At 37.6% G+C, this 14,687-nt stretch overlaps 1 long non-coding RNA gene across 1 annotated transcript; it reads left to right on the forward strand.

Moving 5' to 3' along the window:
• The first annotated feature begins 5,918 nt into the window (after positions 1 to 5,918).
• LOC123263269 lies at positions 5,919 to 6,410 on the forward strand. The gene is made up of 2 exons (XR_006509140.1): positions 5,919 to 6,062; positions 6,134 to 6,410. It is a non-coding gene; the product is annotated as an uncharacterized LOC123263269 (long non-coding RNA).
• The last annotated feature ends 8,277 nt before the right edge of the window (positions 6,411 to 14,687 follow it).

The raw sequence follows: 14,687 nt of genomic DNA on the forward strand, positions 1-14,687 counted from the left end.
AATGGATTGTAAATCAACTGTTAAAGTTAAATTAATGGGACTTCAAGGATTTGTTTTTAAAATGTTTGTATTTTAATAAAATATTAATAACTAAAAATTATTTGTTTATTATCATATTGTTAATTAACTTTTATGTTAACAAATGAAAATTTCACTGACTTCTCGGTGAAAAAATGAAGTTTTTTTTTATCGGTTACATGCGTTATTTATTAAAGTTTAAGATTTCAGAAAAAAATTTCACTGCTCGCGATTTGTTTAAACAATATAAATTTATTTATCACAGCGCACCGAGCGCCACGCGCTGTCAGAATACCGTACCGTCGAACGTCAGACTATGTTACAGCTTCGATTAATTATAATTAAAAATAACAATTAAAAATATAATTATCAAACAAATTTTATTATTATTATGATCAATATTATGACTAATAAAATTAGTAAAAGAGGCGCGCAGTAGCCCTATCGGATCCGGCCCTTGCTTACCAAAGCATTGGACCGGGTTCGAATCCGGCGTACACCAATGAATATTTTCAATATTTAAGTGTATTATTCTGCGCAGCCCAAAAAATAAAACGAGTTCCAATCTCAAAATTTTACCCCCTACCGTAGTCGCTCATGACCTTAGTAGTTTATGCGACTTTAAAACAATTAAAAAAAAAAAAAAAAATTAGTAAATTCTCCATTATTAAAGAAAAATAGAAAAAACGAACTATAGTAATAAATATTAAATTTTGTAGACATTTGTTAACTTTATTTTATTTATTTTTTTTTAAACTTGGTTAATAAAAACTTTTTTATCTTCCGAAACATTATTATATTATTATTAATAATATAATAATATATTACTATATTATTACTAGCGGACCAGACAGACGTTTTCCTGTACACACGTCTTAAATTTAAAAATTTCAAGCTTATTGAATGAGCTGTTACAGTTTGGACCGTTTTGATGAAAATTATTATTAAAACGTTATTATAATAAAATATTTCAATTAGCACCTGATTGATTTTAACACAATTACACAAAATTTTTTTGAATTTCGATAATAATTTTTTTTCTCAAATGAATATTCGATACTGTCTGTCAGATCCAATGTAAAACATTCCAAGATCAAGAACAATTTATAAATAAAAATTTAATTAAATAAACATTTTTCCGTGGACTGAATTGTGAATCTAAACCATTTTCGAATCCACCTAAAGACACACAAAAAGTTTCATTAAAATTGGTCCAGCCGTTTAGAAAAAGTTCAGTGACAAACACACGCACAGAGAAAATATATATATAAATATATATAAAGATTAATAATATAATAATGTGTCGGAAGATAAAGAAGTTTTTATTAACCAAGTTTAAAAAAAAAAATAAAATAAAGTTAACAAATGTCTACAAAATTTAATATTTATTACTAGTTCGTTTTTTCTATTTTTCTTTAATAATAGATAATTTACTTATTTTATTAGTCATAATATTGATCATAGTAATAATAAAATTTGTTTGATAATTATATTTTTAATTGTTATTTTTAATTATAATTAATCGAAGCTGTAACATAGTCTGACGTTCGACGGCGCGGTATTCTGACAGCGCCTGGCGCTCGGCGCGCTGTGATAAATTAATTTATATTGTTTAAACAAATCGCGAGCAGTGAAATTTTTTTCTGAAATCTTAAACTTTAATAAATAATGCATGTAACCGATAAAAAGACTTCATTTTTCACCGAGAAGTTAGTGAAATTTTCATTTGTTAACTTAAAAGTTAATTAACAATATGATAATAAACAAATAATTTTAGTTATTAATATTTTATTAAAATATAAACATTTTAAAAACAAATCCTTGAAGTCCCATTAATTTAACTTTAACGGTTGATTTACAATCCATTTTTAATCAAAAGTACCTAAAATTTTCATTGCAAAAAATTATTGTTAAAATCGAAATTTTTAAAAATCGTTTCGGGGATCATTTTATCTTGGTATGTACTTATAAAAAGATAAATGAACTTAATTTTCATGATCAAGTGGAAAATAGGGGTTCAGTTGACGTGATCTTGCTCTATTGTAATGCGTGAATTTAATGAGAATATGCGATGCGCATTTAATTGTTTCACCTCAATCATCTTTTTAATCACCAAGTCGTCATATGATCATTCAACACCCAGCTGGAACCAAAATGATGAGTAGTTCCTTAGCGTCCTTCCAGACGGCGCATTGGCGGGAAAATTCCAATTCAAAAATCATTAAGAGCTAGTTTAACCATAAATCATTTATTTTCTTTTTACTACAATAATATTAATTAATTAATACTATAATATAATACATTAATAAAAAATTGAATCAGACCCGTAAGCCCTAGTAGAAATAATCAAGTTTTCACTCGATACTAATCAGCAGCTGGCAAGTAACTGGCAAGTTTAGTCGAACTGGCCAGTTACTAGCCAAAAACTAGATTTCATTTCTACTAGGGAGGCTAAAGTTACATTTCATAATCATAAAAAAATTTTGCGTAAGCTTAATTCATTTGGAACAACTCCTGCGCATGCGCAGTTAGTCGGAACTATTTCTACGCATGCGCAGAAATGGTTTCGAAGATTTTAACCTGCGCAGGGCATTTTTTTTATAGTAATTACGTTATTCAGTGATTTTATTTTCACAATATCAATTAATTTATATTAATTTTCACAATATTAATATAAATTAATTAAGGGTATTCTGGTCTAGAAATTTGAAAAAATCGATTTTTTTTTTGCATATTTTCAAAGTTTAGACCCTTAAAAATATGTCCTTAAATGAATTTTTCAAAATTCGAATTATTTTCGAAGATACAGTCGATTTTGTGACGCAGCATCTAAGCCGGCCGATCGTCGCGAATCACACAATAAACAGTGGCAGTTCCTGGAAGACTTGAGCACTCGTTCTTTCCAAGAACTCTTTTGTTTTCGACATAAGCCTTCATATATATTCAATATATATTTTTATACTTCTATATATACCTTTATACATACTTAATATACTAGGAATATACATACTAAATATACCAGGAACTGTTCAATGCGAAAGTTATAATGTTGATATTGTTTATCATTTATTATTCTGTTCAGTTTAGTTTCAATCTTGAAGCGAAGTAGACAAGTGCTCTGTGGATAGTTTTGTGAAATAATAAATTTTGTTTTTTTTATTTGCTTAAAAATGGATAGAAAAAGTGCGCGGGGGAGCAGTAGTCGTCCAGATAGGCACAAGAAGAAACGATTTTCATCAAATCAATTTACCGCTGAAAAAGATTGTAGTTATACGAGTGCTTCCGCAGCAAAGTTAAAAAAGTTTGGAGATGAGGAAATAGTTATTAACAAAAATTTTGGGTACTGTCTTCTGGAATTTTTCTCAGTTTTTCAAACTCTCTCAACTTTAATTGTGTGTGCTACCTGCAAAGAAGAAATTAAATTTTCTCAAACGGCACCACGCGGTTTAGGATTTAAAATTACATTACAGTGCAGTTGTGAAAATGTTCGATACATTCAATCATGTCCGTTGGTGAACAAAGCTTATGAAATTAATCGCCGGATCGTTACAGCTATGAGACTTTTAGGAGTAGGAAGAGAAGGAATAAATATTTTTTGTAGTGTCATGGATATATGCAAAGGTTTATGTATCAGTACTTACTACAGTTGTCTTGATAATTTACATACAGCCGCAAGTGCAATTTACGATCAGCTAATATCAAAAGCTGTAAAAGAAGAGCAAGAATTATTATCAGAATTTGAGCCTAATGAAAATCCAAAACACTTGACGGTTTCTGGAGATGGCACCTGGAAGAAGCGAGGGTTTACTTCACTTTTTGGCGTTACAACCCTTATTGGTAAATACAGTAAAAAAGTTATCGATACTGTCGTAAAATCTAGTTTTTCCAAGGCTGTAACTTGTGGAAAGAAAAGAAGAAATCTGATCCTCAAGCTTATCAAGATTGGTATGAGGAACATGAAGATTCATGTGCCATCAATCATCGGGGAAGTGCTGGGAAAATGGAGGTAGATGCTGTTGTCGAGATGTTCAACAGATCGGTCGTGAAGCACGGGGTCAAGTACATAAAGTATATTGGAGATGGAGACTCCAAGACATTTAAAGGTATTCTTGATATCAACCCGTATGATGATGATCCAGTCGTAGAAAAAAAAGAGTGTGTTGGGCATGTCCAGAAACGTATGGGTTCCAGGTTGCGTAAAAGCAAAAAGACAATAGTGGTATTGGCGGCAGAGGAGCTGGTAAATTGACAGATAAAGTAATCAATGAGTTGAGTTTATACTACGGTCTGGCAATTCGTCGGCATCCTGATTGTTTGCAGAGTATGAAGAATGAAATATGGGCTACTTATTATCATAAAAGTTCAAGCGATAAGAATCCACAACACATGTACTGCCCAACTGGTTCGTCAAGCTGGTGTAAATGGCAACAAGCCTCAGCTGAGAACACTCTTGAAGAGTTTGTCCACGAACATCCCCCTGGATGAAAAAGTACTGAAAGTAATTGAGCCCATTTATACCAGTTTATCGTCTGACGATTTATTACATCGATGTTTGGGATCCGAAACTCAAAATAACAATGAATCGCTCAATTCATTAATATGGACTTTGCTCCCAAGCATATTCACGCTGGATCTCAAACAATTCAAATTGCGAATTATTTAGCTGTTGCCATTTTAATGAAGGTTATTTACCCATCTTAAAAATGATGGAACTTATGGGCATCACCGTTGGTACTGAAGCTCATTCATTTGCTATCAGACGTAACGAAGTTCGGATTGAGCGCTCTGAGCTACGAGCTACTGCTGCTTCCAAAGAAGGCAGAACAGCTCGATTAGCTGAAAGAACTTCACAAAACATCGAATATGAAGTTGAGGAAGGCCCAATGTATGGATCTGGAATCGCCGATTAATCCAAAGTGAGTATTGAATGTTATTATACGAGTTATTCTACTATAATTGTTTCTCAAACTTTAAACGCGTTTTTCTCAAAACTACTTTTTGAAGTGGTTGACATGATATATCAAGTTCTATCCGACTGATTCTTTTGAAATTTGGTGGGAATCTTCTTTATATATCTCTCTATCGCGTCTGCTTTGGATTTTAAAAATTTCAATTTGGAGTATTTTTAAAAAAATTCGAAAAGGTCAAAAGGGGGTAAAAATTGATATTTCATGTCGACGCCATTTTGTGAATTTTTTTTTTTTTTCTTGACTAAGGTCAACGCGATAGCGACATCTTTACAGATTGAGAATTTTTCAAATTTTTTTGTTTTAGATCACTACAAGGGCTGGAATCATGTCAACCAGGGTGCACCGTTTTTTTTGTAGCCCCCACTTCACCGACCTGTAATTTGTCCAATTTATCATTTTTTTTTTTTCAATTTTTTTTTATATTCTTGAAACGTTAATAAACATCATATAAAAAAACCGATAGTAAAATGTTCTTAATTTTTTATGTTAGTTTGAAAAATGCCTAAAATTTAGGCTTCTAGACCAGAATACCCCCTTAATATAATCATTATATATTAATTAAAGAAAAAATCAGCAGCATTTCAATCGCAAATTTATTTAATTTTTATTTGGAAAATCAGCGAATAGCAATCGACGAAGAGGAAAAAATATAGGCTAATCCCTGTTTCAAATTTCCAATAAGATCCCATCAAAAGCGACAAAAGCCACTTAGAAACTCATAAATTTTATTGGTTTCTAAGTGGCTTTTGTCGTTTTTGATGGGATCTTATTGGAGATTTTCAACAGGATACCTCTGATAAAAAGTATTGAGACAAAGGAAAAATATTGAAAAATTATTGGTTTTCTAGTCAATCCAATACTTTTCAATACTTTTTCTTTGTTCCAATACTTTTTGTTCAGGGTAAAAATGGTATCAATATTATTCATAGCTGAATGCAGAATGTTATCCAGAAGCCACGTGCCGTTAAAATGTAGATTGCTGCTACAAACTGCAGTAGCAGTAAAATCGTAAAAGCGAAATGTTGTCTAATAAAAACTTGCTTCTTCTCCTGGTAGCTGTCCTTGGTTCCTCATGTAAGTTGCTAGTATTATTTCAATTAATCGTTATTTTAATTAATTAATTACTTTTATTGTTTCTTCATCAGGGATTTTCAATGGCAATTCCAATGGGTAGCTTATGCTTACTGGTCATCATCCAAAAAGAATTTCAAGTCGAAGTACCATTAACAATTCAATGCCCTGATAAGAACCAGGTGATTTATAAAATAGAACTAGAGTTTGAAGAATTCACGCCGCTGACTGTTGGCATCTGGATCAGAGAAACATATTACTGGTTACCTATCGCACCTTATTACATAATTGAAATAAAAAACGGCACGGATCTAGCGACTTATCACATTCCCAATGTATTTTACAGAGGAGGACCAGTTGTTATTCGTGATTAAGCGTAAATAAGAGTAACTATGTAAGCATAATAAACAAAAATGTTATGAAAATTGCAAAAACTAGTTTTTTAATTCAACATTCACCAAAGAGCTTATTATATCGATCACGTTCGAGTTAGAATTTCGGAAACTAAAGAAAATTGAAAATCGACGCTAAATGCGACCTAGAGATCGTCAGCCCGAGTAAAATGACTACCCACATTAATATCTTTTGTTAATAATTAATAGCAAATTAATTGATTAATATTTTATTAATCAATTAATCAAAATTGACCTGAAAGGTATTGAGTCGTGCAAGGTATCATTTTTTAGGAAATTTTCTCAGCTGTTCAATGAGCTTACTCAAATTATTCTAAAAATACCTAAGTCCCCAAGATTGGGTTTTTCTGTCTTATGATTAATTTGAAGTCGAAAATTATAACAGAATCTAATATAACATTAATGAATTAAAAATAAATTAAATCAAGAAGTATTAAGACGCAGTCTAAATATTCATTTTTAGAAATTAATCAAATTTATTTAAATTTTCATACAGAAGCTATAAGTCAGTTTTTGCGCCGTCAGATAATTCAAGGTGACATTGATAAGTTCTTTTATAGCTTCGATCCTCTCGACAAGTTGTTAAATTCTTCATAAACTTTGCTAGAAAAATTGACTTACTCTTCTATCGCGATCGATAATTTCAGTTATAAATTTTTATAGGATTTATATCCAATGCATTTTATTTCAATCGATGATTTTTGTCACTAAATAGTTTTTATCGAACGTTAATTGCTTTGAAACCAATACACATCGGTATAATAATTTCCAAAAACTCATTATCAAGAATTGTTACTTTTAGATTAGAGATAACACTATCAATATCGAAAAAAGCAACAGAATTTTTATTTTTGTGCTCTTGACCTTCGACTCCTAAAGTAGGGTTTTAAATATTTCCGAATTTTATAAATCGGAGCAGAGTGCGACCTACAGATCGTCATCCCGAGTAAAATGACTACCCACATCAATATATTAAGTTAAGAATTAATAGGAAATTAATTGATTAGTATTTTATTAATCGATTAATCAAAAATTGACCTGAAAGGTATCAAGTCATGCGGGGTATCATTTTTTAGGAAATTTTTTCAGCTTTTCATCTAGCCATCTCAAATAGCTTTGGAAAGTTTCCCAAGCATCCAGACCCTGCATCTAGGTTCTAAATTCAGATTTGATGCATTTCTCGAAAATCTTGATCTTATCGTAAGCAATCAGTTGAAAATAATTGTTTTTCATTTTTATTCTGCCTTCGACTGGATACAATTATATCTTAAAGTTATAGAATCAGTGTTATTCTTTCATATTTGACAGCAGGGGTCATTCCATGTCAAATCGACCAATAGTTGGAATCGACCCCTTTTGATTTGGATGAATTTTGGTCAGAAGTTTTCTTTTATCATAAAACGAAGTTATGCCAAAGGAAAAAAATAAAATAATTAAGAAAACGGTTGACCCTGAAGGCCATCCCTGCAACTTTCCGCTCATTTCGTACTTAAGCGCACAAACCTACATTTATTACGTTTTTGAGCTCTTCGAGCTCAAAAATAATTTTCGTATCATTTTGAGCTCTTTGAGCTCAAAAATCTGCTAGAAGTTGAATAAAACACTATTTTTCGATTTTTAAACTGCAATAACTTTTGAATGAATGAACCGATTTTTACGTGGTTGGTGGCATTTAACGCAGTTTTTAAAGCCTTATAAAAAACTTTTAAGTTTTAATTGATCGAACAAGGAATTTAAAAGTAATTCCCAAAAAACGATTTTTTCGATTTTTTTCGTTAACTCACGAACGAATTAACCGATTTCGACCGGGCTAGCGGCAATCAACGTGTTTTTTTGATGTTAAGAGCTGATTAGTTTTTGGAATTGATCGGTCAAGCCGTATAAAAGTGATTCCAAAAAAACCACATGTGAAAAAATTTTTTTTTGAAGTTTTTTTCAGATTTCTCAAAATCTACTGGTTTGAATCGATCCAAATTATGATCAAAATCTAAGTTTAGTCAAGCTCTTTCGAATGGTGCCAACCGCGATAAAATCGGTCAAGCCGTTCAAAAGTTATGAGAGGTTTACATACGGCCGTACACACACACACACACACACACACACACACACACACACACACACACTCGGGGCAGAAGAGATACTGCTACCGGGCGCGTCTCCCCGAGCGGATGGGAGAACGCTCGCTGTCCTTGGATGACACTTAATCTCTTAGTTGATGAGGTACAGCGGGTAGGAGCCAAGCAAAATAACCAAACAAAATACGCTCCCGTGGACAAAACTCCCCTTTAATGGGTTGGTCGCACTAACTGACCTAACAAGACGATCGTTCTCTGCTGTGACCCACTGGGAGTGACCGGAACCTGTATCGTAGTTTCCGACGATGCAGGCCACGGCTGATGTGAGCTTGCTCTACCGAGGTGTAAGTTGCAGCAGTGGATCAGGAGCCAGCCACTTCGGGCCTTGATCAGGAAGTACGCAGTGAGTGTTAGAGATCGGAATCTTCACCGCTCCGAGCGAGTCTAGTCCGTCCGTGTATTCCGGGACTGGCTAAGTGTCGGCTAGGCCTCAGGGAACTGGGGTAGGAGTACTATCTCCGAGGGTACACCCGTTCCTAGTTATGGCAACCCGCTCCACTCCGTACGATGCGCTGGTAAATTAAAAAGTATGAGTAATGCACAGGAAACAAACAAGAGCGAAAACGGGCCTCATGCCCAGCAAGACGCACTGCTACTTAGTGCAAAGATGAAGAGGACAGATGCGCTGGCACATCTGGAGAAGCTAGTCTGTGGACTGCAGGACTTTCTCCAAACCAAGCAAAATGTCCACAAGGAGATCAAGTCGAAGTCGACGAACATCTGCAGTGCCCTGAGAAGGTTCAAAAAACTGGACCAAGAATGGCAGGAAATCCAACAACAACACGGTAATATCGTGATGAAGACGAGTGTGACAGCGGTTCCACCAGCAAAAGCCGACACGTTTGTCGAGGAGATGGACACAGGTGGCGAGGGTGACGTCGAGTCAGTTGTCGGAGACGGAGAGGAAACTGGAACTGAAATCAGGCCTGGGAAAAGGAAAGAACGAAATTCCCCAGACTCAATGACCAGCCGTACTAAGAAGAAGAAGGACCTTAAACCAAGTCCCCCGAAAAACGCGGTAACACAGAACGGCGGAAAAAAGGAGGTGAATGAATGGCAAAAAGTCCAGTCAAGGAAGTCCAAGAGAGAGCAAGCAGTAGAAAAGCTCCAGAAGCAACCGCCAAAAGAGTCCAGGCCAGAGCCTAATCGGAAAGAACCGCGCAAACGGATTAGGCCGGATGCACTGATCATCCGCCCCGCAGAGACGGCAAAGTATGCTGAAATTCTGAAGCGAATAAAGCAGGACGTCCCTGACGAACAGGTCCGTACTACAGTGGATAAGATCCAAAGAACTAGGACCGGGAGCTTGCTGATTACGCTTTCGAGGAAGAGCGCTGACCGAGGCCAAGCCTTACAGAAGACCATCGCGGACATCCTCCAAGAAGACGCGAAGGTAATCTGCAAAGGGCCACAGGAAGACGTCGAAATCCGAGATCTTGACGGTACCACAACCAAGGAGGATATTCAGGCTGCATTGCAAACGGAAATCGGAGAAACCTGCGAGATACCACTAGGGACAATTAAGATTCATAAGGCCTACAGAGGTACTCAGACAGCTGTTGTGACACTACCAGCAGCTGCAGCGTGCAAGATATTGGCAGGAAGCGGTAAAGTCCGGATCGGCTGGACCAACTGCCGAATCAGAGCTACGAGGAGACCAATCCAATGTTTCAAGTGCTGGCACTTTGGACATCTTGGATCCCAGTGCAAGAGCAATGTGGATCGGTCTAAGCTATGTATTAGGTGCGGACAAGAGGGACACAAGATTGCTGAATGCAAAAACCCAGCGAAATGTGTATTATGCGCGGATCAAAGTGCGGAGAACTCGGCTCATCATGCCGGCGCATCCAGGTTCCCAGTATTTAAAGAGGCACTCCAGAAGATAACAAACAAACAGACATGAAGATATTGCAGCTAAACCTAAACCATTGCGAAGCTGCACATGATCTGCTTATGCAAACAGCAAGAGAACTAGAGTTAGACTTAGTAATGATAGCAGAGCCATATAGATACCTGAATACCCAGCCTTGGGAATCTGACAGCACCACCAAGGCTGTCATCTGGTCTTGTGGTAAGCATCCCTTCCAGAGTGTAGTTAACAATGATAATGCCGGCTTTGTAGCAGCAACAGTTAACGGCATCCGTTTCTACAGCTGTTATGCACCACCTAGCCTATCCATTGTTGAATTCACTGAATTCTTGGACAAACTGACCGAGGACGCCAAGCAGCATTATCCGGTCGCGATTGCCGGTGACTTCAACTCCTGGGCAGTAGACTGGGGCAGCAAGCAGACAAATGCGCGAGGAAAAGCACTCCTCGAAGCTTTCTCTACACTAGATGTAGTCCAGCTCAACAGTGGTGATACGCCAACCTATACTAAAGGGGAAGCAAGCTCTATTGTAGATCTCACTTTCGTCAGCAGCAGCCTCATCAGTGGGAAATACGACTGGAAGGTGATGGATATCTACACAGCCAGCGACCACAAGGCAATTCTCTGGGAAATATTACATGACCGGAATACAAGAAGACCAATCAAGTCACTCAATACCATTGGATGGAAAGTGAAGTCTTTTGACACAAGCACATTGATAATAGCCCTGAATAGTGAACCGATTACTACTGGACCCGCAGAAGAAATGACCAAGGACCTGATGAAAAGAGTTGTCCAGGCCTGTGACGCAAGTATGGTCCGGAAATGCAGCATAAGCCAACGCCCGGCAGTACACTGGTGGAACGACCACATCAGCGTTCTTCGGAAAGAGTGTCTAAAGAAAAGGAGAATATCCCAGCGTGGCTATCGACGACTTAACTCTGCGGAGCTGGTCGCAGAGTACAAAAAAGCCCGTCGATTACTGAACAAAGCCATCAAGGATAGTAAGAGGCAATGCTGGAAAGAGCTCATCAACGAGGTGGACAAAGACCTGTGGGGTAGGCCGTACAAGGTGGTCATGAATCACCTAAAAGTCAAGCAAATGCCGGCACCCACATGCCCACAACTTCTGCAGAGAATCGTTACCGCGCTGTTTCCGCAGCAACGCGAGCTTCACTACCAGCTAGCTCAAGGAGAACTGGAGGACATTCCAACTGTCACGGAAGAAGAACTGACGGAGGCTTGCAACCGCGTAGGGAATAATAAAGCACCGGGATTAGACGGAATCCCTAACATTGCCTTAAAAACAGCTATAAAGGCAGCACCGGCATTATTCCTGGATGTTTACAACACCTGCCTCAAAGAAGGGATTTTTCCTCGAAAGTGGAAACAGCAACGGTTAGTGCTGCTTCCTAAAGGGAAAAAGCCACCGGATGAACCGTCATCTTACCGCCCACTTTGCATGCTAGATACAGCGGGTAAGATATTCGAACGCATAATTCACCAGAGAATTGAAGCAGTAGTCGACCCACTCCTGGCAGACAATCAGTATGGATTCCGGAAAGGACGATCAACCCTGGACGCAATCAAACTGGTTGTTGATACGGCCAAGGAAGCAATCGCAGGAACCAGATGGAAGGGTGGAACGAAGAAGTATTGCCTGGTGGCGACCCTAGACATCAGAAATGCCTTCAACTCCGCCAATTGGGAATGCATCATGCAGGCCCTCCAAGAGAAGAATGTACCAGAATACTTTCTTAAGATCGTAGCAAGCTACTTTGAAAACAGGGTCCTGAAGTATGACACGAAGAACGGTCCAAGGGAGTATGCTATTTCTGGAGGTGTACCACAAGGTTCAGTTCTAGGCCCGCTCCTGTGGAATATTATGTATGACGGCCTATTAAGACTAACTCTGCCAAGAAACGTCAAACTCGTAGCATATGCAGACGACGTAGCCGTAGTGATCGTTGCCAAACATCTTGACGAGATAAAACCATGTGTTCGATCTCACTTTCGAGCGCGTTAACCGGTGGATGGACGCAGTGAACCTGCAACTGGCGCAACACAAAACTGAGGCAGTGCTTATTACCAGCAGGAAAGTGGTAGAGACAATTAAGCTGAAAGTCGCCGAACAAGAAATCACATCACAACCTTATATTCGATATTTAGGAGTGATGCTTGATGCCCGACTCAACTTTAAGCAACAGGTAGAACACGTCAGTGCCAAGGCGTCAGCAGTGGGAACAAGTCTAGCACGACTGATGCCGAACATCGGAGGGCCAAAGCAGAGCAGAAGGGTACTGTTATCATCTGTAGTCACATCGGTGCTTACATATGGTATATCTATTTGGACCAACGCTCTCGAGATGCAAGAATCATGGAGGAAGGCTGGACCAGTATACCGACGGTGTGCCTTAAGAGTCGCCAGCGCCTTCCGCACAATATCCGAGGAAGCAGTGTGCGTTATTTCCGGAACTCTGCCTCTCAGAGTCCTCGCTGAGAAAAGACGGAACCTTTATCATCGTAAAAGGTCAACTACACTAAGCGCTGAAGAGCTCAGAACTGAAGAACGGCAAAACAGCTTCGACCGATGGCAGCTCCAGTGGGACGCTGCAGAAAAAGGAAGATGGACGTATCGTCTTATACCGAGGATCGACGACTGGCTGAACCGGAGTCATGGAGAGGTTAACTACTACCTTACGCAGATGTTGTCAGGACACGGCTGCTTCCGAGCCTATCTTCACCGCTTTAAGCACGACGATTCTCCGGAGTGCCCATCCTGCCCAGGTGTCGCTGAAGACGTGGAGCACGTGATCTTTGCATGTCCTCGTTTTAACCAACAGCGCGATGAATTAGAGAAGATTCTAAAAAAGAGAATTCAACCGGAGACAATAGTAGAAGAAATGCTGTCATCAGAAGCTGTCTGGAACGCCACGAGCACCTTTGCCACTGAAGTGCTTACAGAGTTGCGGTCCATCGAGAGAAAAAAGAGCAGAAAACAGAAACTAGAAGGGAGATAGAAATAAAAACATCTTAGCCACCAGAAGGAAGAGCGGCAGCTAATTCCTCCCCCGCGAAGAAATGCCTTACGGCGGTACCATGGGGGATCAGAGGATAGAAGAGAAAGGGGTTTAGGGTTTAGTGGGTAGGGGCGCCAGCGTCGAGTTTTAGTATGACGCTGCGTCGAGTCGCCACATATCCAGGCCAAACAGCTATGCCTAGAATCCGTAAAGGATTCCCCTACAAAAAAACACACACACACACACACACACACACACACACACACACACACATACACACACACACACATGCACACACACACATACACATACATACAGACGTACGGACATCATCGCGGAAACATTCGGGGAGGCTTTCTAGGACCTCAAAACGTCAACATCCGTTGAAAACTCGATTTTCGAAAAACGGGGTGAAACCAATAACTTCTCGATTTTTGAAAATTTTCAATTTTCTTAGCGGGAAGTTAAAAATTTTTTTCGAAAGATATGTAAATTCAAAATTTCGCGATTTTTCTAGTTTTTTAATTTTATTTTTGCAATATCTCGAATGCTATTATAGATACAGGAATGGTCTTTCGTTTGTTTAAAAGGGGACACTTGGGGCTATTGAAAAAAAAAAATATTTTGGAAAAATTTTTAAAAAAAGCCATATTTTGAATTTTTGAAAATCGTCAAAAATGAAGACCGCCATTAAAATTTTGGCTCAATTTTTTTTGTATGATTTAAAAATAAAATGCATGACGTGGAAATATTAAGGAATGATATCTACCCAGCAAACAATTACTAAAATAGAGTAGAGTTTACGATTAAAACAAAATAACAAGATAAGTCAAACTATCAGTCATTAATATTATAGAATTTATTTACGACGCAGTTTCTTTTAATAGATAATTTTTACGTCTATAAAATTATTTTATAGAACGTTAATTGCTTTTGTACTAATACACAGACATCCGTATAAAAATTTCAGAAAATTAAACAATATAATTTCGTTTTTTATAGTTATGGCCTTTGACTCCTGTGATAGGATTTTTAAAATTAAAGAAATTCAAAAATCGTCGCAGAGTGCGACCTGGGGATCGTCGTTCCAAGTAAAATGAATACTCACATTAATATATTTAACCAATAATTAATAGCAAATTAATTGATTAATATTTTATTGTTAAATTAATCGAAAAATTGACCTGAG

The sequence above is a fragment of the Cotesia glomerata genome, linkage group LG4 (genome assembly GCF_020080835.1).
Source record: "Cotesia glomerata isolate CgM1 linkage group LG4, MPM_Cglom_v2.3, whole genome shotgun sequence".
NCBI lineage: Eukaryota > Metazoa > Arthropoda > Insecta > Hymenoptera > Braconidae > Cotesia > Cotesia glomerata.